Source organism: Phocoena sinus, chromosome 16 (assembly GCF_008692025.1).
Source record: "Phocoena sinus isolate mPhoSin1 chromosome 16, mPhoSin1.pri, whole genome shotgun sequence".
In the NCBI taxonomy this organism is placed as follows: domain Eukaryota; kingdom Metazoa; phylum Chordata; class Mammalia; order Artiodactyla; family Phocoenidae; genus Phocoena; species Phocoena sinus.
This window is the reverse complement of record NC_045778.1, coordinates 82,599,812-82,618,977: the sequence shown is the minus strand read 5'-3', so window position 1 is coordinate 82,618,977 and position 19,166 is coordinate 82,599,812. Positions and strand designations below refer to the sequence as shown.

Here is a 19,166-nt window from a genome sequence, read left to right as displayed (position 1 = left end):
CACTGGGCATTTTTTGGTCAGTGAACAGATGGGAAGCGTGACCTCAACTGACCTCACGTCCCGCAAGTGCACCAGGGTCTCTGGACTAGGATGGGTGGGCCTGGGGGCTAGGTCAGGGTGAAGATGGAGGAGGGAGAGGTGGGGTGAGGATGGTGCCCGATTCCTAGCCTGGAGGACAGAACCAGTGGTTCAGCCATGGTTAAAATGTCTACGGCGGTTCCGGTTTAGGATGGGACAGATGAGTTCAGATTAAGACAGGACAAATGTCCAAAGGGGATGAGGGAGTCTGGCCAGAGCTATGGACTGGGAGTGTGTCAGGCTGACTAAGGCTCCAGAGATGTCAGGTCCCAACCCCTGGATCCTGTAATTGTATCTTACAAGGAAGAAGTGTGTTTGCACAGGTTTAAATTAAAGATCTGGAAATGGGGAGCTTAGCCTGGATTGTCCAGGTGAGCCCTAAATGCAATCACATCTCCATACAGGAAGGAGGCGGAAGGAGATATTTTGCAGACAGAACAGGAGAAGCCATCTGACCACACCTGCAGAGATTTAGAGGGATGCGGCCACGAGCCAGCGAAGCCGGCAGTCTCCAGGAGCTGGGAGAAGCGAGGAACGGATAATGGATTTTCCCCTCGTGATTCCAGAGGGAGCTCGGCCCTGCTGACACCTGACTTCAGCCCAGTGGTACTGATTTCCTACTTCTGGCCTCCCAAACTGTAAGGGAACAAATTCCTGTTGTTTTAAGCCACCCAGTTTGTGGTGATGTGTGGCAGCCGCCCCAGGACACTCATGCGGGAGCCTTCCAGACTAGGGGCTGCTGGACGTGGATGAGGCACAGAATCTCCTGGGAGCACATCTCCGGGTGCGTCTCCCGAGAATGGATGGGGACAGGGGTTTACCTGGGATACAGCATAGGGGAGTGGGGAAGCCAGGCGGGAACAGCAGGGCGTCAGCACAGGAGGCCTGAGTGTGTAGTGACCACCGGGCCTCAGAGCTCACACCTGCACAGGAAGCGGGTGTCTCCCTGAAGACTGCCACTGGCCGAAGCTGCCTCCTGGGACTTGGTCCTCTGGTCTGTCCCACGTGCAGGCCAGGTGGTGCCTGTGGCCAGGGTCATCCAGGGGGGCTGGCCCAGCAGTGCTGAGCGATGTGCGTGGGCAGGAACGGCTCTGCCCGGGTGGGAGGAGGGCATGGAGCACTGGGTGCAGTGGGCGCTGCCCTTTCGGACAAAGAGGGCCCGGGAGCCCGGCCAGGGAGGGAGGGAGGGCACATCCCTCATGGGGCCCAGACTGAAGGGCCTGCAGAGGCGGTGGAGGGGGGTGGGCCCTAAGAGCTGGGCCAGCTCCCTGTGCCAGAATCCCAGCTTCCACACCACTGGCTGGTGACCCTGGAGGAGTGGTCTGTCCTTGTTCAGACTAGTGTCCTCATCTAAAATGGGACAACAAGGGCGTCCACGCTGCAGGGCTCCTATGGGGACCGGAAGGCACACAGCACGTGCCCAGAAAACATTACTGATCCTTACGACTTTTAACTTGGTTTTCTGTGTTGAGATCAGTGTAGGTTCACATGCAGTTGTAAAGAATAGTGCAGAGAGACCCTGTGTCCGCTCTACCTGGTCTCTCCTCATGACGACGTCTTACACAACCGTGGTGAGCATCACTGCCAGGAAACCCGTGGCGATAGAGGCCGGGCACAGTGCGTTCCCACCAGCCCAAGGAGCCACACTTCTGTCCTGCCCCCGCCCCTCCTTACCCCTGGGAACCACTGACATGTCACCTCATTCTATAACTTTGTCACATCAAGAATGCCATATACATGGAATCGTACGGTGTGTGAACTTTGGGTTCTTCTCTCCTTTCCATGGCTGGGTAGCTCTGTATGGTGTGCACAGCCGCAGCTGGTTTAAGCATCCACCCGTTGAAGGTCATCTGGGCTGTTCCCTGGTTTTGGCTATTATGAACAGAGCTGCTACCAACATTAGTGTTCAGATTTCTGTGCGAACGTCAGTTTCCCTTTCCCTGGGATAAGGCCCAGGGTGCAGTTGCTAGCTTGTATAGTGGTTGCGTGTTCAGTTTCTAAAGAAACCACCGAGCTGTCTTCCCAAACGGCTGCACCGCGTTACCTTCCCATCCCTGGCTGTGTGTGAGGGATTCGGTTACCTTCCCATCCCTGGCTGTGTGTGAGGGATCCGGTTTCCCCACATCCACACCAGGATATGATGCGTTACTGTTTTTCATTTTAGCCATTTTGATAGGAAGTTATGGTATTTCATTGGTTTTAATTTGCATTTTCTAATGACAATGACGTTTTACATCTTTTTCATGTGATGATTTGCCATCTGTAGACACTCTTTAATGAAATGTTTCTTCACGTCTTTAACTTACCTTCTTATTAGATTTTTTGTGTTTTTACTGTTGAGTTTTGAGAATTCTTTATATGTTCTAGATACTAATCCTTTGTCAGATTTTCAATTTACAGATATTTTCTCCTGGTCTGTGACTTGTCTTTTCATCTTCTTCCCAGGATCTTTTGCAGAGCAACATCTTACGTTCACACGAAACCCTGTACGTGAATGTTGGTAGCAGCTTTATTTGTAACAGCCTAAACCAGGAATCAGCCCAGATGCCGACCTCAATAGGTGAGTGCTTACACGAAGTTTAAAAAAAATTGTGTCAAGCAATTTGCACTCCTGCCCAGTGCATGTTAGTATCAGAGGTACCAAGGGAAACAACACAAACAAGCACTGCATGGAACAAGTCTCTCCTGACGCAGAGAAGAGACGTAGCCGGTTCTGCTTCAAGAGTGGGCATCGGTCTCCACGCCAGTGGGCTCCTCCCGGCAGCTGCTGCAGGGCCATTGGTTGCACGCAGCCCCCCCCCGCTTGCAGGGGACAGATACAGCAGAGGGGTTGGCCGGGTGCTGTGTGACGCATGTAGCTAAGCAGAGCAGAGAAGCACACACTGAGTCTGGCAAGTCCAGCAGGGCTGCGTGGGCCCTTTATCTCTTGATGAGGAATTGTCCAGGCCCAAGGCCCATTCTTACGCGGCTGAGTGGGGGGTTGAAAGACTATAAGCGGGAGACTTCCTTTCCCAACATATTTAATTAATTGATTAATTTTAAAATTTAATTGAATTAATTAATTTTTTCATTGGGGTACAGTTGTTTTACAATGTTGTGTTAGTTTCTACTGTACAGCAAAGTGGAGTTACCTGTGCTGTACAGCAAGTTCTTGTTTGTTATCTATTTTATACATGTTAGTGTATATATGTCAATCCCAATCTCCCAATTCATTCCACTCCCCACCCCTGCTTTTGCCCCTTGGAGTCCACATGTTTGTTCTCTACATCTGTGTCTCTATTTCTGCCTTGCAAACTGGTTCGTCTGTACCATTTTTCTAGATTCCACACATATGCATTAATATGTGATATTTGTATTTCTCTTTCTGACTTACTTCACTCTGTATGACAAAATCTCTAGGTCCATCCACGTCTCTACAAATGACCCAATTTCATTCCTTTATATGGCTGAGTAATATTCCATTGTATATATGTACCACATCTTCTTGATCCATTCGTCTGTCTGTGGACATTTAGGTTGCTTCCATGACCTGGCTGTTGTAAATAGATCTGCAATGAACATTGTGGTACATGTGTCTTTTTTTTTTTTTTTTGCGGTACGCAGGCCTCTCACTGTTGTGGCCTCTCCAATTGTGGAGCACAGGCTCTGGACACTCAGGCTCAGCAGCCATGGCTCACGGGCCCAGCCACTCCATGGCATGTGGGATCCTCCCAGACCGGGGCACAAACCTGTGTCCCCTGCATCGGCAGGCGGACTCTCAACCACTGTGCCACCAGGGAAGCCCCATGTGTCTTTTTGAATTATGGTTTTCTCTGGGTATATGCCCAGTGGTGGGATTGCTGGATCATATGGTAATTCTATTTTTTGTTTTTTAAGGAATCTCCATACTGTTCTCCATAGTGGCTGTATCAATTTACATTCCCACCAACAGTGCAAGAGGGTTCCCGTTTCTCCACACCCTCTCCAGCATTTGTTGTTTGTAGATTTTCCGATGATGCCCATTCTAACTGGTGTGAGGTGATACCTCATTGTAGTTTTGATTTGCATTTCTCTAATGATTAGTGATGTTGAGCATCCTTTCATGTGTTTATTGGCAATCTGTATATCTTCTTTGGAGAAATGTCTATTTAGGTCTTCTGCACATTTCTGGATTGGATTGTTTGTTTTTTTGATATTGAGCTGCATGAGCTGTTTATGTATTTTGGATATTAATCCTTTGTACGTTGATTTGTTTGCAAATATTTTCCCTCATTCTGAGGGTTGTCTTTTTGTCTTGTTTATAGTTTCCTTTGCTGTGCAAAAGCTTTTAAGTTTCATTAGGTCCCATTTGTTTATTTTTGTTTTTATTTCCATTACTCTAGGAGGTGGGTCAAAAAAGATCTTGCTGTGATTTATGTCAAAGAGTGTTCTTCCTATGTTTTCCTGTAAGAGTTTTATAGCGTCCGGTCTTACGTTTAGGTCTCTAATTCATCTTGAGTTTATTTTTGTGTATGGTGTTAGGCAGTGTTCTAATTTCATTCTTTTACAAGCAGCTGTCCAGTTTTCCCAGCACTGCTTATTGAAGAGACTGTCTTTTCTCCATTGTATACGCTTGTCATAGATTAGTTGACCATACGTGCGTGGGGTTATCTCTAGGCTTTCTATCCTGTTCCATTGATCTATATTTCTATTTTTGTGCCAATACCATATTGTCTTGATCACTGTAGCTTTGTAGTATAGTCTGAAGTCAGGGAGTCTGATTTCTCCAGCTCCAGCTTTTTTTTTTTTTTCTCAAGATTGCTTTGGCTATTTGGGGTCTTTTGTGTCTCCATACAAATTTTAAGGTTTTTTCTAGTTCTGTAAAAAATGCCACTGGTAGCTTGATAGGGATTGCATTGAATCTGTAGATTGCTTTGGGTAGTATAGTCATTTTCACAATATTGATTCTTCCAATCCAAGAACATGGTATATCTCTTTATCTGTTTGTGTCATCTTTGATTTCTTTCATCAGTGTCTTATAGTTTTCTGAGTACAGGTCTTTTACCTCCTTAGGTAGATTTATTCCTAGGTATTTTATTCTTTTTGTTGCAATGGCGAATGGGAGTGTTTCCTTAATTTCTTTTTCTGATCTTTCATTGTTAGTGTGTAGGAATGCGAGAGATTTCTGTGCATGAATTTTGTATCCTGCAACTTTACCAAACTCATTGATTAGCGCTAGTAGGTTTCCGCTGGCATCTTTAGGATTTTCTATGTATAGTATCATGTCATCTGCAAACAGTGACAGTTGTACTTCTTCTTTCCAATTGGTATTCCTTTTATTTCTTTTTCTTCTCTGATTGCTGTGGCTAGGACTTCCAAAACTATGTTGAATAATAGTGGTGAGAGTGGACATCCTTGTCTCTTCCCGATCTTAGAAGAAATGGTTTCAGTTTTTCACCATTGAGAATGATATTTGCTGTGGGTTTGTCGTATAAGGCCTTTATTATGTTGAGGTAGGTTCCCTCTATGCCCACTTTCTGGAGAGTTTTTATCATAAATGGGTATTGAATTTTGTCAAAAGCTTTTTCTGCATCTATTGAGATGATCATATGGTTTTCATTCTTCAGTTTGTTAATATGGTGATCACAGTGATTGATTTTCATATATTGAAGAATCCTTGCATCCCTGGGATAAATCACACTTCATCATGGTGTATGATCCTTGTTGTTGGGCTCTGTTTTCTAGTATTTTGTTGAGGATTTTTGAATCTATATTCATCAGTGATATTGGTCTCTAATTTTCTTTTTTTTGTATAGTATCTTTTTCTGGTTTTGGTATCAGGGCGATGGTGGCCTCGTAGAAAGAGTTTGGGAGTGTTCCTTCCTCTGCAACTTTTTGAAGAGTTTGAGAAGGATGAGTGTTAGCTCTTCTCTAAATGTTTGATAGAATTCATCTGTGAAGCCATCTGGTTCTGGACTTTTGTTTGTTGGAAGGTTTTTAATCACAGTTTCAATTTCATTACTTGTGATTGGTCTGTTCATAATTTCTATTTCTTCTTGGTTCAGTCTTGGAAGGTTATACCTTTCTAAGAATTGGTCCATTTCTTCCAGGTTGTCCATTTTATTGGCATACAGTTGCTTATAGTAGTCTCTTATGATGCTTTGTATTTCTGTGGTGTCCATTGAAACTTCTCCTTTTTCATTTCTAATTTTATTGATTTGAGTCCTCTCCCTCTTTTTCTTGATGAGTCTGGCTAAAGGTTTATCAATCTTGTTTATCTTCTCAAAGCACCAACTTCTGGTTTTATTTTTATTTAGTTTTATCTTTGGTATTGTTTTCTTTGTTTGCATTTCATTTATTTGTGCTCTGACCTTTATGATTTCTTTCCTTCTATTAACTTTGGGTTTTGTTTGTTCTTCTTTCTCTACTTCCTTTAGGTGTAAGGTTAGATTGTTGACTTGAGATTTTTCTTGTTTCTTGAGGTAGGATTGTATTGCTATAAACTTCCCTCTTAGAACGGCTTTTGCTGTGTCCCATAATTTTTGGATTGTCGTGTTTTCATTGTCATTTGTCTCTAGGTATTTTTTTATTTCCTTTTTGATTTCTTCAGTGATCTCTTGGTTGTTTAGTAGTGCATTGTTTAGCCTCCATATGTTTGTGTTTTTTACATTTTTTTTCCTGTAATTGACTTCTAATCTCAGAGCATTGTGGTCAGAAAAGATGCTTGATATGATTTCAAGTTTCTTAAATTTACCAAGGCTTGATTTGTCACCCAAGATGTGATCTATCCTGGAGAATGTTCCGTGAGTGCTTGAGAAGAAAGTACAATCTGCTGTTTTCAGATGGAATGTCCTATAAAGATCAATTAAATCTATCTGGTCTATTGTGTCATTTAAAGCTTGTGTTTCTTTATTAATTTTCTGTCTGGATGATCCGTCCATTGGTGAAAGTGAGGTGTTAAAGTCCCTCACTATTACTGTATTGCTGTCAGTTTCCTCTTTTATAGCTGTTAGCATTTGCTTTATGTATTGAGGTGCTCCTATGCTGGGTGAATATATATTTACAACTGTTATATCTTCTTCTTGGATTGATCCCTTGATCATTATGTAGTGTCCTTCCTTGTCTCTTGCAACATTCTTTAATTTAAAGTCCATTTTATCTGATATGAGTATCGCTACTCCAGCTTTCTTTTGATTTCAATTTGCATGGAATATCTTTTTCCATCCCTTCACTTTCAATCTGTATGTGTCCCTAGGTCTGAAGTGTGTCTCTTGTAGACAGCATATATATGGGTCTTGTTTTTGTATACATTCAGCCAGTTTGTGTCTTTTCGTAGGAGTGTTTAATCCATTCACATTTGAGGTAATTATTGACATGTATGTTCCTATTACCATTTTCTTAATTGTTTTGGGTTTGTTTTTGTAGATCGTTTTCTTCTTTTGTGTTTCCCACTTAGAGAAGTCCCTTTAGCATTTGTTGTAGAGCTGGTTTGGTGGTGGTGAATTCTCTTAGCTTTTGCTTGTTTGTAAAGCTGTTGATTTCTCCATCAAATATGAATGAGATCCTTGCTGGGTAGAGTAATCTTGGTTGAAGGTTCTTCCCTTTCATCACTTTAAATATGTTTTGCCACTCCCTTCTGGCTCGTAGAGTTTCTGCTGAGAAATCAGCTGTTAACCTTATGGGAGATCCCTTGTATGTTATTTGTCATTTTTCCCTTGTTGCATTCAGTAATTTTTCTTTGTCTTTAATTTTTGTCAATTTGATTACTGTGTGTCTTGACGTGTTTCTCCTTGGGTTTATCCTGCCTGGGACTCTCTGCACTTCCTCGACTTGGGTGGCTATTTCCTTTCCCATGTTAGGGAAATTTTCGACTATAATCTCTTCAAATATTTTCTTGGGTCCTTTCTCTCTCTCTTCTCCTTCTGGGACCCCTATAATGCGAATGTTGGTGTGTTTAATGTTGTCCCTGAGGTCTCTTAGGCTGTCTTCATTTCTTTTCATTCTTTTTTCCTTATTCTGTTCTGTGGCAGTGATGTCCACCATTCTGTCTTCCAGGTCACTTATCTGTTCTCCTGCCTCAGTTATTCTACTATTGATTCCTTCTAGTGTATTTTTCATTTCCGTTATTGTATTGTTTATCTCTGTTTGTTCTTTAATTCCTCTAGGTGTTTGTTCTTTAATTCTTCCAGGTCTTTGTTAAACATCTCTTGCATCTTCTCAATCTTTGCCTCCATTCTTTTTCCAAGGTCCTGGATCATCTTCACTATCATTATTCTGAATTCTTTTTCTGGAAGGTTGCCTATCTCCACTTCATTTAGTTGTTTTTCTGGGGTTTTACCTTGTTCCTTCATCTGGGACATAGTCCTCTGCCTTTCCATTTTGTCTATCTTTCTGTGATTGTGGTTTTCCTTCCACAGGTTGCAGGATTATAGTTCTTCTTGCTTCTGCTGTCTGCCCTCTGGCAGATGAGGCTCTCTAAGAGGCTCGTCCCAACATATTTTGATTAAATCCAATTAATCCATTTTTTTTCTATTTTTGGCTTGTGTTTTTGTTACAAGTCTGAGAACTATTTTACTACCCTAAATTCCCAAGATTTTCTCCCATGTTTGTTTCAAAAAGTTTTGTAATTTTTCATTTAACTCCATGATCCATTTTGAATTACTCTTTGTATAAGGTTTGAGACTTTGGTGGAGGTTCACGTTTGCCTGTGAATGTCTACTTGGTTCAGCATCTTTTCTAATGAATGCATTTAATGCTCTACATTTTTCCCTCAGCACTGCTTTAGCTGTGCTCCATCATTTCGATATGTCTTTTTATTTAGTTCAATGGATTTATTTTTTTATTTCACTAAGGACTTCTTCTTTGGCTCATGGGATTATTTAGAAGTGCCTTGCTTAGTTTCTAAGTGTTTGAAGATTTTTTTTCTTACTGAATATTAGTTTTATTCTATTGTGGTCAGACAACACACTCTGTGTGATTTTGATTCTTTTAAATTTGTTGAGATCTGTCTTATGTCCTAGGTTGTATGGTCAATACTGTTATATGTTTCATGGATACTTGGAAAGAATGTGTATAATGCCTTTGTTGAGAGGCATGTTCTATAAATGTCAATTAGATCCTAATTGGATTGAGTTGTTGGTTGATGGTGTGGTTGAATTCTTCTATGTCTGCTGATTTTTTGTAAATGTGTTCTATCCATCACAGAGAAACTCCATGTATAATTATAGATTTGTCTACTTCTTCTTTCAATTCTGTTGGTCTTTGCTTCACATGTTTTGTAGCTGTTTCTGTGGTACAAACACATTTAGCGTTGCTGTGTTTTCTTTTATCAATTGCTATGTCTTCTTTTATCATTATATAATGTCATTCTCTGTCTCTGGTGATTTTCTTTGCTCTAAAGTATACTTTTTCTGATATTAATACAGGCAGTACTCCTTTCTTTTTGATTAATGTTCACACAATATATCTTTTTCCATCTCTTTGTTTTCAACCTGCCTATAGCATTATATTTGAAGTGAGTTTCCTGTAGACTGTATATTGTTGAGTATACTGAGTATATTGTTGAGTATATTGAATATATTGTTGAATCATGTTTTCTAATCTCTGCCTTTTTAATGGAGTATTTAGACTATTTACATTTAATGTAGTTTTTTGATATGTTAGGGCTTAGGTTTGCCATTTTCTTTTTGTTTTAAGTGTATTCCCTCTGCTTTTTATTTTACCTGTCTTTCTGTGGGTTACTTAAACACTTTAAATTATTAGGTTAATTAATTTTTATTTTTTATTGAAATACAGTTGATGTACAATATTATGTTAGTTTCAGGTGTACTGCATAGTGATTTGACATTTGCATACATCATGAAATGATCACCATGGTAAATCAAGTAACTGTCCTCATACAAAATTGTTACAATATTACAATACTATTGACCATATTATTGACCGTATTACTTATGTAATATGCTGTATATTACATCCTTGTGGCTTATTTATTTTATAACTGGAAGTTTGTACCTCTTTCACCTATTTTGCCCTCCCCACTTCTCTCCCCTCTGACAACCACCTTTTTGTTCTCTGTATCTATGAGTCTGTTTTAATTTTGTTTTGTATTTTAGATTCCACATACACAAGAGATCCTATGGAATTTTCTTTCTCTGTCTGACTTATTTCATTTAACGTAATACCCTCTAAATCCATCCATTTGCTGCAAATGACAAGATTTCATTTTTTATGACCAAGCAATATTCCATTGTGTGTGCGTATGTACATATATATGTATGTGTAAACATATATATGTATACACACACACACACACACACACACACACTCCACATCTTCTTTATCCATTCATCTACCAGAGGACACTTATGTTGATTTCATGTCTTGGCTATTGTAAATAATGCTGCCGTGAACATTGGTGTGCATATATCTTTTTGAATTCGTGTTTTTGTTTTCTTCTGGTAAATACCCAGTAGTAAAATTGCTGGATCACATGGAAGTTCTAGTTTTAATTTTTTGAGGAAACTCCATACTGTTTTCCCTAGTGGTTGCACAAATTTACATTTCCACCAGCAGTGCACAAGTGTTCCCTTTTCTCTACATCCTCTCCAGCACTTGCCATTTTGTTGTGTTTTTGACAATAGCCACTCTGAGAGGTGTGAGGTGGTATTGCAATGTGGTTTTGATTTGCATTTCCCTGATAATTAGAGATGTTGAGCATCTTTTCACGTGTTGGTTGGCCATCTGTATGTCTTCTTTGGAAAAATGTCTATTCAGATCCTCTGCCCATTTTTTAATCAGGTTGTGTTTTTTGATGTTCAGTTGTATGAGTTCGTTGTAATTTTGTATATTAACACCTTATTGGATATATTGTTTACAAATATCTTCTCCCATTCAGTGGGCTGCCTTTTTGTTTTGCTGGTTGTTTCCTTCCCTGTGAAAAAGCTTTTTAGTTTAGTCTCATTTGTTTATTTTTTATTTTGTTCCCTTGCCTGTAGAGACAGATCCAAAAAATTATTGCTAAGATCCATGTCAAAGAGCATACTGCCTATGTTTTCTTCTAGGAGTTTTGTGGTTTTAGGTCTTACGTTTAAGTCTTTAATCTATTTTGAGTTTATTTTTGTATATGGTGTGAGAAAGTAGTCCAGTTTGATTCTTTTGCATGTAGCTATCCGGTTTTCCCGGTGCCATTTATTGAAGAGACTATCTTTTCTTCACTGTATATTTTTACCTCCTTTGTTGTAGATTAATTGACCATAATTGCGTGGGTTTATTTCTGGGCTGTCTATTCTGTACCATTGATCTATGTGTTTGTTTTTGTGCCAGTTATACGGTTTTGATTACTGTAGCTTTGTAGTATAGTTTGAGATCAGGAAGGGACTATGATACCTCCAGCTTTGTTCTTCTTTCTCAAGACTGCTTTGGCTATTTGGGGTCTTTTGTGTTTTCATATAAATTTTAGAATTATTTGTTCTAGTTCTGTGAAAATTGCCATTGGTATTTTGATAGGGATTGCTTTGAATCTGTAGATTGCCTTGGGTAACGTGGTTATTTTAACAATATTCTTTCAATCCATGAGCATGGTATATCTTTCCATTTGTGTCATCTTCAATTTCTTTCATCAGTGTCTTATAGTTTTCAGAGTCCTTTACCTCTTTGGTTAGATTTACTCTGACATATTTTATTCTTTTTGATGAAAATGTAAATGAGATTTTTTCTTAATTTCTCTTTCTGATAGTTCATTATTAGTGTATAAAAATGCAACAAATTTCTATGTATTAATTTTGTATCCTGCAACTTTGCTGAATTCATTTATTAATTCTCAATTTTTTTGGTAGTGTCTTTAGAATTTTCTATATATAGTATCATGTCATCTGCAAACAGTGACAGTTTTACTTCTTTTTTCAAATTTGTACTTCTTTTATTTCTTTTCTTGCCTGATTACCGTGGCTAGGAATTCCAACGCTATGTCAAATAAAAGTGTTGAGAGTGGGCATACTTGTATTGTTCCTGATCTTAGAGGAAATGCTTTCAGATTTTCACAGTTGAGTATGATGTTGGCTGTAGGTTGGTCATATGTGGGCTTTTTTATGTTGAGGTATGTTCCCTCTATGTCCACTTTGTTGAGAGTTTTTATGATAAGTGGATGTTGAATTGTGGTGTCTAAAGCTTTTTATGCATCTATTGAGATGATCAGATGATTTTATTCTTCAACTTGTGAATGTGGTGTGTCACGTTGACTGCTTTGTGGATATACTGAACCATCTTTGCATCTCTAGGACAAATCCTACCTGAGCATGGGTATGATCCTTTCAATGTATTTTTGAATTCAGTTTGCTAATATTTTGTTGAGGATTTTTGTGTCTATGTTCATCAGTGATATTGGCCTGTAATTTTCTTTTGTTGTGGTGTCTTTGTCTGGTTTTGGTATCAGGGTGATGCTGGCCTCGTAGAATGTGTTCAGAAGCATTCCTTCCTCTTCAATTTTTTGGGGATCGTTTAAGAAGGATAAGTGTTAACTCTTTTTTAAATGTTTTGTAGAATTCATCTGTGAAGCTGTCTGGATTTGGACTTTCGTTTGCTGAGACTTAAACACTTTTCTTAGAATTCCATTTTGAGTTAACTGTTGTGTTTCTATGTTTATCTCTTTGTATGTTCCAAAGCTCTTTCTCTTATTGTTTCTTTATTGTTTAAAGAACTTCCTTTAGCCATTTTTGGGGGGTAGGTATACAAGCAAGAAAGTCTCTTAGTTGTCTTTCATCTGAGAATGGCTTGATCTCCCTGTTATTCCTGAAGGACATTGTTTTCTGAATATAGGATTCTGTATGGACAGTTCTTTTCTTTCGACACTTAGAAATAATTTTTTGCCATTTTCATTCTGGCTTCTATGGTTGCTGTGTTGGATGCATTTTGTCACCCTGCATTCTTTCATATGGGACCACTCCTCAATAGGCAGTTTTGGGATGGATGCTTGCCTATCAAAGAGCCCCATCCTCCTGGGGCCACCGTACTTGGTTTATGGATGATCATGTATGTGATCCAACCCAGACCAATGTGGGCTCTGCTTTCGGTTTTTATGTTAAGCAGGGGCTGGTAAATTGAAAGTATATGGTTGAAGGCTGACGGCACTGTTCTAGGTGCTGTGGGGTGGGAGGTAGACCCACAGGCCTGTTGGAGCTGGTCTCCATACAACAGGAGGGACAGATGGGAGGTGAGTGCCATGTGCTCTTTTCTCCTGACCCTCCTCCCCATCACCTATAGCTTCCCAATGGGACTGATGTGCATTTTCTCCACACTCTATGGCTCAGAGGCTGGGTTAGCCTTCTTCCGAGGCACTGGAGATGCCCACCTGGCCTCCACCCCTCAGAACAGGTCTGCTCCAGCCTGTGGCTACCCTGGAGCCAGGGGCCCCCAGGGGAAAAGCCAGCCTGTCTGCAGAGTTGCTGGGAGAGTCCACAGCTCTCGCCTTGTGTAGTGAAGCCACCGTTGGCAGACACAACCCACCAGGCCGAGATCAGCACAGCTGTGCCAGCTGCCCTGCAGGGGCATGTGTGAGGGGCATGGCTGTTTTTAAGCCTCTGCATTGGGGAAGGTCTGTTAGCAGCATTACCATGGCAACAACTGACTGATACACAGTGTAAGCAAGGAGCATCTGCCTCCAGGCTTCAAAGGTGGGTGTTTTCATTGTCTGTTGTTGGGGTAACAAATTGCCACCAGTTTGGTGGCTTAAAACAGCACCATTCACTGTCTTATAGTTCTGAAGGTCAGCTGCCTGGATGGTCTCAGTTGGGTCCTCTGCTGGGGGTCTTGCAAGGCTGAAATTAAGCTGTCAGCCTGGCTGTGTTCTCATCGGGAGCTTGGGGTCCTCATCCAAGATGATTCTGATCTTTGGCTAAATTCAGTTCCTGTGGTTGGAGGACTGAAGTCCTGTTTCCTTGCTGGCTGACAGCTGGGTCCAGTCTTTGTTCATAGCGGCTGCCTGTGTCCTCCTTGTGCTTTCTGTGTGGCCCCCCGACAATGGCAGGCCCAGTTTCTCTCATGCTTTGACTCTCTCTGGCCTCTCCTCTGGCTCCCTTTCCTGCTACATCTCACTGACTCTTCTCCCTTCCTCATCTGCTCTTAAGGGCTCATGTCCAGAGAGTCCAGGATAATCTCCCAATTTTAAAGTCGGCTGATTGGTAACCTTAATTCCATCTGCCAAGTTCCTTCCCAGCAGTACCTGGATTATGGTTTGATTGAACAACCGGAGGACAGAAATCTCGGGGACGTCTTTAGAATTCCAGCCCTGCACCAGGGCTGTGCCATGGCCAGTTGGCTGAGGAATGGACTTCCGTATTATCTCACACCTGTCAGCACTGGATCAGAGATTAGAACGCAGGGTTGGAAAGAGTTCATTAGGAATCTCTTCTGAAAGTTAAATGCAAAGAACTGTTACGATTTACATTTTAAAAAATGGCTTGTTTTCTCTTTAGTAGAATTTGTGGTACAAAAATAACATTGTTTCAGGTTGAGGAGATAACTCTTAGTAGACAAGCAAAATGGTTAGTGTGTGCATAGAAAATATCCTCAGGTTTATGTCTGCTGTGATCCCATGCAGGGGTCTCCTTGCCTGTGTGTTGCTCCTTGGCAGGCGCCCCATCCTAGAATATGCACGGTGGAGACCCTGGATTTTAGTAAGAGGTCTTCTCTAGTAAATGCTGGGGAGGGTGTGGAGAAACGGGAAACTTCTTACACCGTCGGTGGGAATGTAAATTGGTGCAGCCACTATGCAGAACAGTATGGAGGTTCCTTAAGAAACTAAAAATAGAATTATCATATGACCCAGCTATCCCACTCCTGGAAAAAATGAAAACTCTAATTTGAAAAGACACATGCACCCCAATGTTCACTGCAGCACTGTTTACAATAGCCAGGTGATGGAAGCAGCCATAGTGTCCATCAACAGATGACTGGATAAAGAAGATGTAGTGTATACTTACATATACACACTATGGAATACTACTCAGCCATAAAGAAAGAGTGAAATTTGCAGCAACATGAATGCACCTAGAGATTGTCATACCAAGTGAAGTAAGTCAGACAGATTAAGACAAATATCACGTGATATCACTTACGTGTGGAATCTAAAAAATGACACAAATGAAGTTATTTACAAAACAGAAACAGGCTCACAGATACAGAAAATGAACTTATGGTCACCAAAGGGGAAAGCGGGGGAGGGATAAATTAGGAGTTTGAGATTAACAGGTACACGTGACTATATATAAAATAGATGAGCAACAAGGACCTACTGTACAGCACAGGGAACTCTACTCAATATCTTGTAATTTATAATTACCACGCTCCATGGCCAAGGCCAGCCGAGACACCCTGCCAGCCCCAAGCTACCGGGCGGGTGCCCTCGCACTTGTACATGATTCCTTTGTTCCACCACAAGGCAAAAGGGTGCTCTTTACTGTGGGCTTGACGGGGTTCTGTGATTCAGACCTGCTCAGTCCCTGGGAGACCAGCTGCCACTTCCTTGCTCCAACTTTCCATCTCTGAGTGCGACCTCTCACCCCACGGCTGCATTTCTGGTGGCCCCAGAGCTTGCGGGGTCGGGACAGCTGATGAGGGAACCCTCTGCCGTCCTCACACCTTTCACTGAAAACTTCGCCTCCTGGCCAGAGGGCTTCCCACCCTGGGATTTCCCCAGGAATGATTTTAAGACAGAAGCATCCATCGTGCTCCTTTAGACTCCGACAGTGGAGGGCCAGGTAGGGGAAGAGATGTCTTGGGAAGGGGCATCTGATTGCTTCCGTTCACAAGTCCCTTGGGCAAGTCTTCTGCCCCGAGAGCCCCAAGTCCATCTCCACAACTTGGAGGAGTGGGTCTCAATGTGAAATCAACATCCCAGGCAGGAAGGGCATTGGGAAGCCGGTTCCCGTCATCCCTGGCCTGGCTTATAGCCCTGTGGGCGGTTGTTCACTGCTTCCCAGGCGGGACTCGACCGTGAGGGTCCTCACTTCCCCCGCCCCCGCCTCCCACAAGGGGCCCTTTTCATGGCTGTCCGACGTGGACAGTGTGTTGTTGTTTTCTTTGTTACTCTCGCCCAGGTTACTCCAGTGGGAGGCAAGAGCAAAGGTGTCCTCAAGCATCATGGCATATTTGACCAAGTCAGGTGCCGTTTTAATGAACATATTTTTTTCCCCCTGCAGGACGGGAAGAGAGATGGACGAACAGTAATGTTCTGAGCAGGAGAGCGGTTTCCATCTTCCATTCTATCAAGGTGTGGGTGTGTTTGAATCTTCCCGTGATACAGAGTCTCTAAAACAGAATCACACCTGTATTAATTCAGGAAGTATTTGCTGAGCCCCCTCGTTGTGCCAGCTCTGTGCCCAGAACTAATAAACCAGATGACGGGGACGGTCCTGACTCCGGGAGCTTCTCGTAGGAGAAATCCATGTAGAGACACGTTTCACACCAGAATGAGAGACCTGCAAATAAAACAAACAATCCCTGAAACTATTTGTGCTCTGAAAATGCCCACGATCAAGTTCTGACTTCTGGGTTCAGTGGCCGAGTTTCACCTCGGCCAAGTTGCCGTGACGGGGCCCCTGTGCCTCCAGCACCTTGGACTAGCCTGTGCTATTTGGGGGCAGTTAAGTCCCCACCTTGCAGTCCTCACACTCGCAGTGTTAGCTGCTTAGTAGTGGCCACTAGGCACAGTGCTTGTTACGGGTAAAATGATTAAAGTAACTATTGATACAGGTTTGAATATTGATGTTTGTGAATTTATGTTTCCAGGTACAGTGGCCAATGAGAGCACCCAGATGTGGACCGTGACAGATGAAAGGGATGCTGATTTTTATGTGGCTGAGAGAACTGGGCTTAACCTGTGAGATCCATGGAAGGCTTTCCCAGTGCAAACATCACCAAGCTGTTTCCTGTTTCTTTCGCGTGTCTGGCTGTGACACTACATCTCCCGCTGCACGCCGGCAGGGCTTCCTCACCACACCTCACACACAGCTGAGCCTGGCCTACGTGAATGTTTGGGGGTGGGGGGAAGGGAGGGCAGTGGAGGGGCAGCAGTCACCGTATCCAGTAAGCGAGGCACAGAGAAAGTCAATGGCTTCTACTCAAGGATACCTCTGTGCCGATACTGGTGTGTAAAAATGAGGCCATGGGGGGCCTCCTCTCGACGGCTGAGCTCTCTGAGTTTCTCTCCCATAAAAATGACAGGTTTGCTCCAAGCACCCCATCAGATCATGTCATTTCCCTCACGCACCCACCAGACCTACACCATTCCTCTCCCAGGCCCCTGACCCCTGAATCACTACCTACGTGGCTAAATGTTCTCCATCCATTCCTCATTCATGTATATATATATTCGTATATATGTACATATATATATATATATATGTGTATACACACATATATATCTCCCTTGAGGACCTACCAAGGGTGAGCCCAGGCTCCTTAGTCGAGCGGCGGCTCAGGAAGAGAGGTGCCACAGAGCAGTGGGCACCTGCAGGGCGGCAGAGGCTCACGGGCACATTCGGAGGAGCCCTGGCGACAGCGGCCTTTGGGGGACGGGAGCAGGCAAGACTGTAGGGCGTGGTGTGGAAACTTGGGGTTAAACAGCAAGAAGGAAGGTTGGACAGCAAAGGGTCACCAAGCCATCACTAGAGGATGGAACCCCTCCCTTCAGCGCCCCCCTGTCAGCACCCCACCCCCGTCATTCCACAGCCGACCTCACCAAACCGAGCAGAGGCAGTTTCAAGGCTCCATGCATGCAAAGTGACCTCAAGAGGAACCCCCCACCCCGCGCTTCCCCCTTTGCCTCTGAAGGCACACGTGGCTGCACCTTGTAAGGACCAGAGCTCTGGAGTCCAGCGCTGGGGCTGGAGTCGCAGCCTCCTGGCAGTGTGACCAGGACACGTCCTCCGTCTTTTCTGTGCATGTGCCCATCTTGGGGTGCTGGCACATAACATCCAATACGTGTGAGCTGCTTTTAAAAACATGGGTAATTTTATGTCCTAAACTACTGCATACTGCTTAAATAGTTTCATGCTGGCTCACATTAAAAATGATTCCCAAGTGAAGGTGACAAGGGGGAAATATTCGTTATTTAGTTCTTTTCTTACATTAAGCTATCATAATAAAGTACATTTCTGGGTTGCATTCTCCAGAGTGCCTTTTACTAAATAAATGGCCAAAAATAACTTTCTCCTTCCGGTAAGATTTCATGATTCAGCACATTCAACTTTCACTGTAAAAAGGCTGAAATAAAGAGTACAAAACAAGTCTAGGAGCCAGAAACGGGGGAGAAAAACCAAGAAGGTGGAGGGTGAGGGTCACGTTTCAACACACTGGTGTTTTCTGAAACAAACCTTGGTGATACGAAAGTTGTATTTGTTTAGGTATCTGCATCGAACTTAGGTTTTAAGAAAGCATGTAGATAAGAATCGGTAGGAGATAGCCCCAGGCTTTCGTCAAAGGGAGGTATTAGAAAACTGAGCAGACGGGGTAGGGAGGGCAGGCCCGGTCAGCTCCCGCCAGGCCCAGCGTCAGTCAGAGGGTGCGGGATGCCAGAGCTCCTGACTCCCTTTCTTTCCTACAGAGCAGCTCCAGATGCTTATGGCAAAGGTTCCACATCTGCTCATTTGCCAGGTGACACCAAAGGCAGGGGTAGCGTGGTCAGGGCTGCCTGGCCTCGGTCTCCAAGAGCTGCGGAGGCGCGTGAGCTGACGACGCCCCGAGCGCAGAGCTCCGCTTGGAGCGGGCCAGGTGGCTAAAGCCACCTGCAAACAAATTCTCAGGGGAGAATCCTGGTCCCTCTCCTGTTTGTGGCAGATCTCTTCCCTCCCCCATTTCACTGAGACCTCCGGGCGAAGAGTGTTTCTCACTAGCTTAGTAGCATCTAGTCTCCAAGGAAGCGGCCCCCTCCCCAACATTACCAGAAAGGCGCGGGGCATCTTCAGCTTGCGAGGGTGCACGGATCCACACCGACGGCTTCAGGCCTCCCGGGCTTGGGACCCCCTTCCGGACAGGTGTACCGGCCGTGCTGTCCCGTCCCGTCCGGGGCCTGGCGCGCTGTCTTGTCCAAAGCAGGTTGCGAACGCCCTCAGGCCCTCAGAGGAACGAGCGTG

At 43.3% G+C, this 19,166-nt stretch overlaps 1 long non-coding RNA gene across 1 annotated transcript; it reads left to right on the top strand.

Annotated features, from left to right (window-relative positions):
• The first annotated feature begins 2,534 nt into the window (after positions 1-2,534).
• Positions 2,535-18,084, top strand: LOC116741748. The gene is made up of 3 exons (XR_004346261.1): positions 2,535-2,638; positions 16,233-16,303; positions 16,822-18,084. It is a non-coding gene; the product is annotated as an uncharacterized LOC116741748 (long non-coding RNA).
• Positions 18,085-19,166: the final 1,082 nt, after the last annotated feature.